The 12,649-nt window shown below is 42.1% G+C and overlaps 1 long non-coding RNA gene across 1 annotated transcript in view; it reads left to right on the top strand.

Moving 5' to 3' along the window:
• The window catches only part of LOC146174507 (uncharacterized), a 121,769-nt gene extending 119,025 nt beyond the window's left edge, over positions 1–2,744 (top strand). The window contains exon 4 of the long non-coding RNA XR_014702264.1: positions 2,629–2,744. This is a non-coding gene — a long non-coding RNA (uncharacterized LOC146174507). The remainder of the gene's footprint in view (positions 1–2,628) is intronic.
• Positions 2,745–12,649: the final 9,905 nt, after the last annotated feature.

Here is a 12,649-nt window from a genome sequence, read left to right as displayed (position 1 = left end):
TTTGGTCATTTTATTTCTTCCTTATTTCTTATTTTATTCTATATTCTGGTCATTTTATGCTGATATTTGAAGATATATCTAGAAGGGTTCCAACCACTCGGTTTAGTTTCTGCAAAGTTCCAGTATGTGCTAATCACTATCGCGGTTTTATTCAGATATCTCTGCCGTTTTAATATTGAGCACTGACTAGTGAAAAGGGCATTTCCTATTAGACGACCAGCGAGCGCTTTTGCTGTTACCGCCACCGCTGAATCGCTTAGTTCTTTTGCTGGCGCAAGTCCCCCAATACGGAATTTTTTAGTATACGCCCAGAATACTTGTTTTCATCGGCCTTATCACCATCATGTGACAGTATTGTGTAGCCATCTTCTTTCTCTCGTTCTACCCTGGATCCTCAAAATGCAAGTAATAATACAAGGTTTGACCCCACCTTGAGGTCAAAATCTCTACTTTGCCCTCCTTGTTTTCCATTCTGGCCAACGTTTACTGCAGATTGTCCGCTTCGTTCTAGCAGAGTTAACTATCTTCGGAACTGTGCAATAATTCATTAGTGCTCCGCTCAATTTCAAAATGTGCCATGTTCGTGGCCTTTATTGAGATGATTTCTATGCGATAAACCCAGGTAGCACCTAACATTAGAATAATGTTATAAAATTGTTATAACCTTACCGAAATGTTGCCCAATCGTTTCTCACATGAAAACATCATTATAACCTTCAACAGAAATATTATACTGAGGGGGACTTTTGAATGTTACTATAATAATATATATTTTACGTTGTATTATAATCACTTTTTTAATGTTACAAACAAGTGTTGTCCCAATATTGTGTACTGAACGGTAAAGTAATATTTCAGTTAGAACTATGAAGCAACATAGCATATATATTTCAAACACCAAGTCCCAGCACTCTTACCCTTTTTCTGCAAGCAACAATGGTTCTTCAATGACACTTATTTATTTGCAACTACAGCTTTGAGATGATGCCCACCGTAGAATGTCAAAGCAGCCCTTATAGTGTGTTAGAAAATTTTGCTTATTATCCATTCGCTACTTTAACTCATGGAACACCCGTCGGCGATGGTTATAAAGCATGTCTATGATATGTGTTCAGAGGTGTGTGTAGGAGTTGCGCTGTGTTATTGAGTTGCACTGTATTGTGGGGTTTGCAAAGTGCGCAAGCTGTGCACCATCACGATTGATGGGCCTACAGGTTCGTGCACGCTTGCTCTACATTTTTATGAATGTTACATTTATTTTGCATACATGCTAGGTTGATATTGCTTAAATGTTTATCGAAACAATATATCAACCTTTAAAAGTAACATTGCTAAACATTAGAAAAAAACGACATCAACAACATCAAATTATTATTCGACTGTAACAAAAATGCACCATTGCTCTAATATTTCGGTGCTATTTGGGAAGTGCCTTTATGAGGGTACAAACTTTATACCCATGTTGATGTCCATTCCTACTGTGAACAGTAACTTTGGTGAATGTATTATGCAATGTATGAAAATGTAAGTATGGGGCCTTTAGTGCTTGCGCCTTTAGCTTCGCCATTCAGCACCCCTTGGAGAGTTTTTTTTTCTATTGCTGTGTGAAGTCACAAAATTCGTCGTCTACAGCGTCACTTGTGCACGAGAAGCCATCTTTGTTTTCCATTTTCTGTTTTTTTTTTTCTTTTGAATGTCGGTTCTATATAGAGTTTTAAAAAATAATTTCCATGGTGGAGCGAGGGGTGCTGATAAAGCTCATATAATAAAAAACGAAAATGTATATTGTCTCAGTTGTCTTTTTCTTACATAAAAGAACCTTATGTAATAACCATTGTCACTTTGTGCCTTTCAATGTTTCAATGTCTAATGCTTGAAAAGAAGCAACCCTAATTTGCTGGTAATTAACTCAGATGTGAATAAAGCTACTTCTTGATTTTGTTTTATTCATTTATCTGGCAGAGATCGCAAGAATCTCATAGAAAGCCTTGTTGTATCAACACAAGGAAAATGTTTACCTTTGTTGCATCTCTGCATTTTCTTTATTTTAATAAACAATATTAGTTATATGGTAGCGAAAAAAAACGTTATATTTCTTTTTCTGGTGCTAGTTGTTCCAAAAGCTTATGCGACCTTCTTGACCTCCTTGGAAAATGACACGTCGTTGGGGCAGTAATTCCCTTCTTTACGAGAGGTACCTCACAATCGGGTCCTTGGTTCACGTACAAGGTCGAGACCAATGGCACACAGCTACTATTCGTGAAATTACCATTGAACCCTGTAATGCGGAATCCCATTTACTCACTGACATTTTATCGTGTGCGCTTGCAGGGAAAGTGGGTGAGATTAGTGCCTATTGAGTGCTGTGGTCTGGAGCACTTCCAAGCTCAAGCAAGCCAAATATAACCAGTGAACTTTGTGCCGGAGGCCGAATTCCGGGACACCACTGGCTCTCCCAAAGGCTTCATTTAGGCTGAATGACTGTAGCGTGAACAATCAGAAGATGTAATATATTATCCGCCGATAACAACAAAAAAGGGGTCAGTTTGCGGCGATGTATACGTGAACCGCGAAAAATATAAAAACAAAATCATGTTAATATTTTATGTTACGCTTTCTTTTTTTCAGTTCTGCGGATGGGCAGGCTCATGCTGGGGAAAATGTTACTGCTATGGCCAGAATCCATGGTGTAGTGGGTACTGCCATTACTGAAGTACAATAATAAAGTATAAAACTTCGCATTAGGTGGAGATGTCTTTTTCCTTACATGGACCTGCAGTTTTAAGAACTGCGCACAAAATTGAATACGTCTCAGTTCATCTACGGGTACCGTTAAGAATTATGCATTGTCGAAGGATCATCATTCCTTGGTTACTATTATTTTTCGTGCGATATCTGCAGCTAAGACGACATATTTAAAATATATAGAAACCCTCTGTATAGAAACATTACAAGGGAGTGGGTTAAATACAAAAGTATTGTTAAGCATGGCAAAAAATGAATGATACATAATAACAGGCGTGACAACAGAGGGATAAACTAGGCAATGGGCCAAAAATAAGCTTGCATAGCAAATTATACACTGAGATGATTAGAGCGTATTACATAGTTACATTTGCGCTGACGAATTTGAGGATTGGACATTTTATTGAATTAGGGCGGTAAATAAATGATGCACACAGTGCGTAAGCTAAAAGGTACAGTAAGAAAATATCAGCATACTACAGGCTGCGCTGCTCACCTCAGACTGAAATATTGGAAGTTGAGTGAACATATCCACAAATTTCATATTTTTGACAAGCCTTACAAGGCTGTGTCACGTGCACTAGCTGGTAGCATTTCTTTCCTGTAACCAAAGGTCATGGTCTCCAATCTATGAAGATAATCACTATTCTTTGTTCAACGAAATAAAAAAGTCTGTACAGATAGATCATTTCAGACATGCGACGACCTATAATTGAAACTAATTACCTAATTTGATGTATGCGAAGTCTACGTCTAGCGTAATGTTTAGGAGACCGCTATGCGGCATTCACAATTCCGGCTTGAGGTCGTGCGACTGTGGAATCAGTGTTTTAGCAAACAATTATGACATCGGCCTCTGTTGCTATTAAACAGCATATGATGTTGGATTTGCAGTGTCTAAACAACAAATCATTGAATTTTAATTCAGCCGACAAAATAGATGAAATCATAGAGACGCTTTATCAAAAAATTGGAAATACTTAAGAAAAATATAACAGTAAATGGAAAGAAAGTAAACACAAGTTCAACACTTGGTGGTCAACAGACTTAGAAATTGAAAGGAAGAGAGATAGAGCAATGAGCAGAAGATATCAAAAGGCAAGAAGACAAAAAAGGAAAATCTTTAAGGAACAATACTACTAAGAACATGCAATATAACAACATGTTAGCAGAAGCAAAAGAGAAAAGCTGGGACACTATCTGTGCTAAAATTGGAAAAAGCTCACTTAACCCCCCATACAAGATAGCAAAAGAACCACTTAAAACTCCAGTAATCATACCAAGTATTACTAAAGCAGGTGGACATCAAGCAGAATCGCTATAAAAAATAATCAATTCCATCTTAGATGTATTATTTGAAACACGAAGGAATCAGGGAAATGCGACAAATCAACGCGATGGATATTTGGTCACCACGACGATACACAGCATTACACACAGTAAAACCGAAGGAACATTAGCAGACCAAAGAAATGACCAAGAAACAGTACGAGGTTACACTCCCACAATAGTAACAACAGATGGACTTGAAACCCGCGCACCAAACGCCCTTGCAGACCAAACTTCACAGTCATCTGAAAGAGAAGGAAACGGAATGAACAGGAAAAAAGAGGGAAACAGAACGAGATAACTAGAGTATCAGAAGAGAGGAGGCAAACTGATTTCAGAGAGGTGGATAATGACGTCTCTTTAATGGAGGACGAGATGGGCGATGCTGTTAGAAACCTCAGGAAAGATGTCTTGGGCCTGACGACATAAACGTTAATTTCATACAACTGTACTTCGCCCATAAGCCTTTTTTCGTAAATCTTTGAATATATGCTTCATTCTAGGATATTTTCTGAAATTTGGCAACAATCAAAAATAATTTTAAGCTCGAAAGCCGATAAGAAAAACAGGAGAAAGAGCACAAATTCAGACCCATAACAATAAATTCCATTCTAGGCAAAACTCTCGAGAAAATTACCAAAGACAGGCTGCACTTTTTTTCCACATTAACAATCTTTTCCACAAGCATCCATACGGTTTCAAGTATAATACATTGATATCCACGCTAAACAATATTAAACCACATATAACACATGAAAAACTGGACCATAAATGTATAGGAATAATTTCATTACAATATATTTCATTACAATACTCATTCAAAACTCATTACGATATTTTCATTACATTACAATATTTTCATTACAATATATTGTTACGCCGCGTAGCGGCCGGTGCACTGAGAAACAGAAGGAGCAGCAGAAGAAGAAGCGGAGGAAGCGAGGAGCGCGCACACTGTTCCGGGTTTTTCTGAGCCGTGTGCGTCCGTTCATCTGTATTAAAAACCATTTCATCTGTTACATTTGGTGGAGGTGCTGGGTAAAAACGTTCTGGATCCCCCAGCACCTCGTCGCAGCAGTCATGTAGCAGGTTTGCCACCTTTATATCCTCAACAGTACATTTCAATGGCTACCACCTGCACGACGCAGACTCATGAACAGCGACCTGAAGAGACGACGGCCCTTCACCACCAGCGAGAGCCGCGTACATTCCACGATGAGCCCGAAGATGACGTAGCGGAATGTCTCCGACACTACGAAAGATGCAGCAAGTACAACCGCTGGAATTCGATCGCACGTCTGTACAATGTTGTCTTCTTCCTCGCTGGTACGGCCTGGCGTGGTTTGATAACCACGAAGAAATCCTGACAACCTGGGACCGATTTGTTGAAGAAATTACGAAGTCCTTTGGGGATGTCCTTTCGAAGAAAGAACACGCTTAGCATCAGCTTTCCCAGAGAGCCCAGCTACACGGTGAGACATGCACACATTATATCGAAGAAATATTGAAACTTTGTCGCATTGTAAACCGGCAGATGTCAGAAGAAGATAAGGTAGGGTACCTTCTCAAGGAGATTGCTGAGGATGTGTACAACTTCCTTATTTCGTGGGACACCCTTGCCACAGTTGCAGATGTCATCAAGCAGTGCCGGGCATTCCGGGCGTTAAAGGCACGTCGCATAGCGCCCAAATTTGGCCTTTTTTAAAATGTGACAACTGTTGCCGGTATCATCGATTCTATAGTCAGACATCGCTTCTATGGTCTGGAGGGTTATACGCGAGGAGCTGGATATTCAGCGGCAACGTACAAATTGCGATGTACCCTACCCCCCGACATCGAGATCCGTATGGGAACAACGTACGCCATGGGCTGCACAAAATAACGGCCAACCATCTTACAACAACGGCGTGGAGAGGACCCTGCAACCAACATTGCACACCTTATTTCCAGCAGCGTCCAGCCCATCCGGATGAAGTGCTTCGTGGTGCTCCTCGTCGCCCTTCTGTCGCCCCATCTCAGCCTCCAAGGGATCCTGAGGTAAACTACCAGAGCCACCAGCCACCCGTATGTTACGGCTGTGGGGGCAGCGGACATATCTTCCGCTTTACCCGACCCCCTGTCCAACGAGCACCGCACTTCACGAATGGTGCCCAGTGGTAGCAGCAGCCACCCGCTACTTTCGATCGGCTCTCTTCCCCTGACGCTGGAATGAAGGTTATAATCACGAGCTATACGCAAGCTAATTGTTGCCCGTTGATAGCCCATAAATGCCAATCAAGGGGGTAACATGTAATTCACTGGTCCAAGAGTGATCAATGTTATCGCATGGCTGTACCATTATTGGTAAAGAATTGGTACATGAGAATTGGGATAGATACTGCGCTTTTTATATTCTGTAAATAATGTTGACGGCGCTGATGCCTACTGCACTAGCGCCTCCTAGACGTCTGGGTCTGCTTCTGTTTGCTGTGTGGTGCGAAGTTGAAGCAAGCGGCAAGTGAAAGGCGCCGCAGAAACGCCTGGGTCGGACGCTTGGTGGGATCAGCTTCGTATATGCATGAATCGCCTGTTGACGTCATGACCTGTCATGATGGCACATCGCGCCCCCCGGGTCGAACCAAGCAGCATTTCATTGAACGCATCAAACTTCACCGGGGTTCTATAATTCGTTTACAGGAAAGAAAAGGCGCAGTATATGTTACTCGCGCAATCTGACTATCATCCTCACCGTAAGCAAGGGGAATTAAGAGCGTTTCACTATCCGGGGCGTGGCGTAGTTGGTAAAGCGCTATATGCTGGGGATCCAAGAGATGGAGGTTTGATTCCCGGTGGAGACAGGGTTTATAATCTTCAACTCTCGCTCTGCAAAGCGGGACACCTCTACTGACACCTTCTGTCGACAACGAGAAGGCATTAAAGGCTTTCGCCTTCAAAAAAAAAATTACAGGTGTTCAATGCTGCTGAACCAAATATTGAGCGAAAGCTTTAGCTGCAGGTGACCGAGCATTCTTTTCTTTTCCTTCGTCCTCAGCCCATATATGAAGCCCCACTTTAACCAACCCATATGAACGTGCCTTAGTGGCCTATAGGGCTAACGTGAATGCCAGAATCCTAGTAGGCTGGTTCTGACATAACCATCGCATGTCAAACGAGAGACCCAAGTTGGCAGCTCCTGCCAGCCCGTGTGTCACGTGAGGTGGGACGTCACAGCATCACGTGGGTAAGACGTACCTGCGGCCACGTCACACGAACGCTTGAAAATGCGAGTAGTATTGATTTCGCAATAAAAACCAAAAGCTGCCGTTAAGCCAGAGCATCAAGCACGTGCCTTCAGTAACACGAAGCATCAGTGTTAAAAATAATGCAGCGAAAACTAAGCAAAAAGTGTATCCCGTTGTGCGCCGTTTATCCTAAGTCCCGCCAGTGTATAGATATTCTCTGATACATGATGTATAAGGCTATAAAATCAGCATTTTATGTTCAGGGGTTCCAGCTACGAATACATGAGAGCAGAGGTGATACACTGGATAGAGCTCGGGTGAATTCACATTAAGCTTAACCTTCAACCCAGTAGCAGTATGAAAATATACGTCATGTCCAAGATTGCAGTTATAGAGTTTTAGCTAGAAGAATATATCCTCATTAAAGGAAGTCCCATGTTATGATTTAACAGTAATGGCGCCCCAGGTAGCACCTGCGACCGGCCCGATATTGGAAATTGATTGGCGACTTGTGGTCCACCAGTGGCCCGGCGTTGCCAGTGCGCTACTAATAATGGTACAGCCATGCGATAACATTGACCAATCTTGTACCAGTGATTTACACATTCCCCCCATGATTGGTATTCATTGGCTATCAATGGGCAACAATGACCTTGCGTGTAGAATTCCTTGCCAACATTGTATATGCAATGATATATTATGGCTAACATTACCCAGCCATCGGCAATGTCTAGCCCATAATTCGCGAATCGTGGCATACATTGGTAAATATTTTCCTGCCATTATATATGGCTTGCCGAGTTTGAATATAGATTGGCATTCATTAGTCAATATCATACCGCTAGTCAAAATGGCTTGCTAACATTGTATGCATCTTCAGTTCCAGTGGCCGATACTGCCCAAGGAGTGGTGGCCACTGAACTACATTGAACATATCATGGCATGCATTGGTAAATATTGTCCAGCCAGTATTGGCGACTAGTTAAAATCTAATATATCTTGGCATACATTGCTAATATTCCCCTGCCAATCGTGACGGCTTCCCAACATTGTGTATATCTGCAGATAAAATGGTCGATGATGGTATACAATAGTAAATATTGTCCTGCCAGTATAGCTGGCTTGTTGACATTGAATATATCTTGGCATATATTGGTTAACGTTATCCCACCAGTCTTAGTGGCTTCCCAACAATGTATACTTGTTGGTTCCAGTGGGCAATATTGCCCAATGAGCTGTGGCGACGTGCCAGCATTGCATCTACTATGGTATACATTGGTGAATATTGCAATGCGAGCATTGATTGCTTGTCAGCATCGAATGTATGTTGGCACCCATTGGTCAATATCCTTCCGCCCTTCATCTTGGCTTCCAGCATTGTATATCTGCAAATACAAGTGGTCGATGTTGCCTGACGAAGTGTAATGGCTTGCCAAAATCCCATACATCTTTACATAAGTTAATCAACATTCTCTTGCCATCATTGATGGCTTTTCAACTCAAAACTCAAAATATTTACTGCCATACGATCGTCAATATTTTACTACTCGTTGAAATGGTTTCCCAATATTGTATCCATCATGGGTAATAGTGGTCGATATTTTATGGGCAGCTGCGATGGCTCGTCAGCGTTGCACGCATGATTGTATGCATTGATTGAGATAATCCTGGTATTATAGCTGGCTTATCTACAATGAATACATTTTGGCATACAGTGGTCGATGTGGCCCCGCCAGTTTTGGGGACTTTACAGCAGTGAATATGACTGGGTTACAGTGGTTCATATTCCCCACTGAGGTTTGACTGCTGGAAAAACATTGTACATAACATGACGTGTTAGCCGGAATTGGCTTGCAGATATTAACCATCAATTCTCAAACTGTTTATCCTGATATAATTTTAGCGTCCCGAACAATACCGTTGTGTCCTTCGCGATGGCTTACAAGTATGTTTATTACGTCGTCAATGATGTAGTAACAGTAGTAGAGAACATTTATTCAAGAAAAATAGCTTATGCGGTAAGGGCACGGTTGGTATAGGTCTACCCCCCTTGCTCCGGTGGCTTAACCCCTGCCGGCCTAAGGCTTCATTTTCTTGACAAACCCATGCCATGAGATAAAGGCAGATATTATTTAGCCAAAACATTTAGAAAGCCCCGAAATGAATGATTGGGTGACACTACGCATGCAAGCAGGGCATGCTTCGAGCAATGTTGCCGCCGAGCCGGACACGTGGCTTATGCCATCTACGAAGCGCTTAGAATTTCCCGACTTCGGCGCTGTTCTCAAGTCTGAAGAAGTTTAGTACAGAGGTGGAACGCGCAGCAGTTACAGGCCCTACCATTCCTCCTATATATCTTCAAAGTGATGCGTGAGGCAACTCATGCGTCAAAAGTTTCAGAATACTTAGTCGCCCTCCTTGATAAAATCGCAAGAAAGCAGATGCATATTTTTTTAAGCTGAAAACGGTCGCTGCCTATATATAGATTCACAATACGGTGCAGTATACAAGCATATACACTTCTGCAATCTGCAGTAGACCAGTAAGATGTAGCACCTTCAAAACCATATATACTATAGAATGTCAGCCGGCTTAATTTGTTGCAATGAAGTTTTACAACCGCATCCTGAAAACATTTGTCATAACTGGAAAGGGAAACATAGATGCTTTATTTATGCATTATTTCATTTGCATGGTGGAAGAAAAAATCAAATTCTGGAAAACAGAGGTCGAATAGATTGTGCTAGTGAAGGTAAATGTTGCACCGTTTCATCATGTATACTATCTAACTCCTCAACGAGGTGCCAGCACCGGCTGTTTTCCGCCGTAGGTGGGTTTGTAAGCACAGAGGACGGGCTAGCTGCAGCATATTTTGTGTTGTAATTTACATCAGCCATAAACATGCACTTGATTCCTATATGCCGGCGTGCTCGGCTTTTAGTGCTTCAGCATGAGACGAATGATGAACACACCCTTTAGTCTCTTGATGCAGCGTAGCTCATAGTCAAAAGGTAGATCACCCCACATAAAAAAATAAAAGCATTATTTCCTTACGTTCTCTACCTTCGCCTGGCAGAGAAAAAAATCTGGCTTTCTCAGATGTTCTGGAATGAAATGTATTTAAATTCAATAACGTGGCACGCTGCCAACTTTTTACTCCAAGTTGTGTACTTGCTGGCGCAGCTGTTAACTAGTTCGGACTTAACATTTCCTGGCAAAGAGTTAAAATTGAAAATATTGAAGAAGCTTTAAGCACAGAAACCCTACAATTGGAGACTGGAAATAAGTATCAATGAACGTTTTTGTTTTACAGAAACAAAAACATAAATGCGTGCTCATCACCGAAATATTTATTATAAACTTATTGTTGCCTGGTCATGCCGCTCTCCAAGGAAATCATTTTTGCACGAAAGCTGTATAAGCGTGTAACTGTCATGACCGGCCTGCGTATATTTTTGCAAAGTCGGCCTAACATAACGCGTTTAAATCCTTGTTCCTATGCAGTATTCCGGGACGATTCTCCATACTTTTTAGGAATATTATCAAAACACATTGCAACCAGACCGAGGGTATTTCAATCTAGAAATTACGTTCGTTTGCCATAACAGTTTAGGAAAAAACGTGCCCTCTTTGTCAAAAGTAACCTGGCTGCTGGGGTTCCTTTTCAGCCGTGTTTGGAGCCCTTGATCTATTTCAAATGGCAAAAAATGATCTTTACAGATAAGAGTGATGGTTTTTTTCCGCACAGGTGAATAGTAATTTCGCATGTCCTGTAAAACGCTTAACTACAGGGCGAAGGAGCAAACCGGGCAGCCTGGTTACTTTTGGCAAAGACGGTACCTTATTTCTAGCAGTGTTAGACAGGCGGCTATTTGCGATGCAGCGGCGCCAGCCTTCGCTGTGGCAGCGTACGCATCCTTCTTTCCCACGCCTGAGCGGTGTCCAGACACCCCCGGCGGAATTTCAACATGTGTTGTCATAAGAAATTATACGGACAGCGCTGCCGAGCTCGCACGGCTGGCGCCTGCGCGCTCTCAGCCTCTCTCTCTCTTCGATCTTCCCTCTGCTCTCTTGCGGCGCAGGTGCGCGCCTCGCGGGTTGTGGGCTGCAGCTCCGCTCGCACACTGAGAATAAACTGTAGAACCCCTACATACCTCGTCCTGTCTCGCGGAACAATCTGCAGCTCAGTGTGTGTACCACTACCCTTTATTTTAAATATATGTTGGTAACGGAGTAGGTTTTTGGGAGCATTTGTTGCTTTATTTGCCTCCTAAGTTGCTACACATCCCTGCAGGAGTAAAGGCTCAGGATTACTAGGACGGGCCTTTGAGCTGTCTTGTGTTCCTCTGCTGTGATGTTCGTCTGTCGCGCTGTTTTCCTATCCAATATGTTCCACCAACTTGCCCGTTTGGCTATAGTGTTGGATCTTTGAGTGCCAATTTCCTCTTGGGCTACTTCAGTTGACGCTGCATGCACGGCTGTGCTGGACGACTGGTATTTTTTTTCAGTGTGGCGTATTAACTATAAATTAGTCGTTTTGTCAGTCATTCGCACCTGCTAATTAAGTTTAACAGAATGGGCTTATCTGCTGTTTACGTATGCCGAGAGTAAGAAAATGTTTTGCTTCAACTCTACTGCACCCAAAAAAAGGTATTCTTCATGAATTCCAATTTTAGCACATTGACTTGTAAGAACTAATTTTGTAGCAGTGCCAAATTTTAGTGCTCATGGACAATTTTCCCAAGCTGTACTAAAAAACAATTCTGCACAATATTGCCTCTTAGTTTTGTTTTCACTTGCAGATGTTTGTACGAATGGAAGATGTTGACATGCAAGCTGCTCGAGCATATATCAGCAAGGGCTGCTGTCCTTATAACCGAGAGCAAAAGGCTTATTACCTGAAGCTGCCTTTAATGCGGCGTCTTCCTACAACCTGGGATCTGCCGACACCTTGTCAATGGGCATAACTAGAGGTGAAGTCCTGAATGTCTGAAAGAATTATGCCTATTGCTTTTCTTACTATGTACCACATACACACCTAATAAATATCCATGAAATGAACAATTTTGTTTTTTTTTGTGTGTATGCATGTATAATTTCAGCTGCATGTAAAATACTTGCACAAAAATAAACTCAATATCGTTTTTGGCGCATGATGGCCTTAGCTGCCTCTGCGCCGTAACACCCATCAAATCAAAGAAGTCACAAAAATCTACATTAAACAATAATGGCATTGCCTGGATGTCAATGATGAAAAGTTAGTGGACAAGCTTGGGTTGGCAATGTTGGGCAGCCGACGAGCCTAGCTGAATAGCAGTTATTAAACGCCAGTGTGTAATCTTGGTTGTAAGTAT

This window comes from Amblyomma maculatum, chromosome 11 (assembly GCF_055883805.1).
Source record: "Amblyomma maculatum isolate TAMU_Amacu chromosome 11, ASM5588380v1, whole genome shotgun sequence".
Taxonomy (NCBI): domain Eukaryota; kingdom Metazoa; phylum Arthropoda; class Arachnida; order Ixodida; family Ixodidae; genus Amblyomma; species Amblyomma maculatum.
Note: the sequence above shows the minus strand (reverse complement) of the source record. Positions and strands in the feature narration are given on the sequence as shown.